General features: G+C 46.5%; 1 long non-coding RNA gene across 1 annotated transcript; it reads right to left on the reverse strand.

Annotated features, from left to right (window-relative positions):
- Window positions 1–475: 475 nt before the first annotated feature.
- Window positions 476–1,218, reverse strand: LOC135532453 (uncharacterized). The gene is made up of 3 exons (XR_010454349.1): window positions 1,204–1,218; window positions 867–961; window positions 476–574 (listed from the first exon to the last, which is right to left on the reverse strand). It is a non-coding gene; the product is annotated as an uncharacterized LOC135532453 (long non-coding RNA).
- Window positions 1,219–2,728: the final 1,510 nt, after the last annotated feature.

The raw sequence follows: 2,728 nt of genomic DNA on the forward strand, positions 1-2,728 counted from the left end.
TAGAGGGTCTGCTGTGGTTAGAGGGTCTGTGTGGTGAGAGGGTCTGCTGTGGTGAGAGGGTCTGCTGTGGTGAGAGGTTCTGCTGTGGTTAGAGGGTCTGCTGTGGTGAGAGGGTCTGCTGTGGTGAGAGGGTCTGCTGTGGTGAGAGGTTCTGCTGTGGTGAGAGGGTCTGCTGTGGTGAGAGGGTCTGCTGTGGTGAGAGGGTCTGCTGTGGTGAGAGGGTCTGCTGTGGTGAGAGGGTCTGCTGTGGTGAGAGGGTCTGCTGTGGTTAGAGGGTCTGCTGTGGTTAGGGTCTGCTGTGGTGAAGGGTCTGCTGTGGTGAGAGGGTCTGCTGTGAGAGGGTCTGCTGTGGTGAGAGGGTCTGCTGTGGTTAGAGGGTCTGCTGTGGTTAGAGGGTCTGCTGTGGTTAGAGGTTCTGCTGTGGTTAGAGGGTCTGCTGTGGTGAGAGGGTCTGCTTGTGTCGTACGAGTACGTAGTCCTCTGGAGTCTTGGTCTTGGGAATATTCTCTGAATATCTGACGAGCCACAGGACCTCGTCACGGGAAAACGACAGAGCCATGAAGACAAACAACACCTTAGGGATGGATTGACATTAAAGGGTGAGGGGGGAGAGAGTGAGAGAGGGAAAAAAACTTGAACATTTAGCAAAAGACACATCACTGTTTGACCATATTCATGTACTGAACATAGAGAGCTCTGAAATAAAAACACACAGCAGTTTGTCTGTTTATTATTGTATAGAACGAGAGGTCAATGCCAGTAATGTAATGTAATACATCGCTGATGATAATGTCCAAACATACAGGGAAGCTGAACATGCAATAGATTGGCACTATTAGCCAGATGAACTAAATGAGTTCATGTACCTTGGGTCCCAGAAGTCCAGGTTCATCCTCCAGGACTTTGACCAGCTCCTTCAAGGCGTTCCTCAGGAAACTTCTCCTCTCTGTGCATGGCTCCACTGACATACATATGACAACACACATAGTTATCTATATTCTTGACTTTAACTGTTAATCATATGGTGGCCATGGTTGCTGGTTCCAATCAGTCTCTGAAGGACCATGAAAAAGAGCACTTGCTGTTGACGTTAAATGGGAGACCAATCAAATCAATCGGTGGCGCTATCTGAAGCAGTTCCATCATTTCAGGCTCAGTTTGAGTTAAAAAATAAATGGTTTTATACACAAGCAGATAACTCACCTGTTGACTATAACATGCTCGCGACATTCTTTGATATCGGCGATACGCTTACTGTACCTGTCACAACGAAACGAGGAAGAGCTATCAGTAAGATTATAGTTCAGTACGGTACACGTTACCAGACAGGGCCTCTCCCAACAGCATCTTAGCGCCACCATCATAATTCAATTAAGACCTTTGTAGGAGCTTTGTTAAATATGCTAAAATATGCTAACCAGCAATGTTTTTTGTTGTCTACAAGAGCATTGGGAAACAGGGCCCGGAACATTGGGAAACAGCGCCTAGAACATTGGGAAACAGGGCCCGGAACATTGGGAAACAGGGCCCAGAACATTGGGAAACAGGGCCCGGAACATTGGGAAACAGGGCCCAGAACATTGGGAAACAGGGCCCGGAACATTGGGAAACAGGGCCCGGAAGATTGGGAAACAGGGCACGGAACATTGGGAAACAGGGCACGGAACATTGGGAAACAGGGACCGGAACATTGGGAAACAGGCCCAGAACATTGGGAACAGGGCCCAGAACATTGGGAACTAGAATCAGCTTGACACCCAGTCCAATCACTCTGAGGACAGAGTATAAATGTCATAATAATGACGACTTTCAGGCCATCGAAGTAGTCCTCTGTGATCTTATGGATGTTGATTGTCTCATCCCTGATGATGGTGAGATGAGGCCGCCATGAGGGCCATCTTCCACAGCTCCTGAGATGACTGGTTGGTGTTGGGGACTGCTATGACACAGCAGGTAACCCACTGGAGGAGGAGAGATCAAAACGTGAATATGGGGAATAGAGTGCAACCACTGGTAGTCTTTTATTTTTTCAGAAGGTAGCCTAGACTGAGTCTGAAGATAATAACTAGCACCTCACGAGAGATCCACGCTTCCATCACCTCTAAGGACAAGTACTCACAGGCCATCTGGGAAACACAAGTTAGTCATTTAATCAGTCAATAATAAGTAATCAATAGATCGTCTCTGATTATTTTACAGATGTCATGTGACTTATTGTACTTTATGATACACACAAAACATGCTAACGATCATATTTGGCTGTTACAGATACACACGCTAACTTCTCCTAAAGGAATTTATATCCAGACACAATACTCAATACAAAATATGGTATGTGCCATGATATTAGGTATACACTGTGTGTTTGTGTAGTGGTCTCTGTTTCTTGGCTGAAGTTTTGAATCCCACATGAAGAGAACCACGGGGCACAGAGACTAACACAGAACACTATGGTACAAAGACGCCAGTGGCTGCCTTTGAAATCAGCAGACAGGGACATTCTAGGGAGGGGGAAGAGAGGAGGAGAGGACAGAAGAGGAAAAAATAAAATTGAAAAAGTGAAGAGAAGAGAAGATAAGAAAACAAAAGATAAGAGATTAAGAGAAAAGAAAACAGATTAGAGTAGAAAAGGGGAAAGGACAGTCTCACAGTGTCACAGCAGGCAGGGTCCAAAGGAGAGGAGAAGAGGAGAGGGGGAGAGAGAGAGAGGAGATGGGGAGAGGAGAGG

Source organism: Oncorhynchus masou, unplaced genomic scaffold, assembly GCF_036934945.1.
Source record: "Oncorhynchus masou masou isolate Uvic2021 unplaced genomic scaffold, UVic_Omas_1.1 unplaced_scaffold_1853, whole genome shotgun sequence".
Classification (NCBI taxonomy): Eukaryota; Metazoa; Chordata; class Actinopteri; order Salmoniformes; family Salmonidae; genus Oncorhynchus; species Oncorhynchus masou.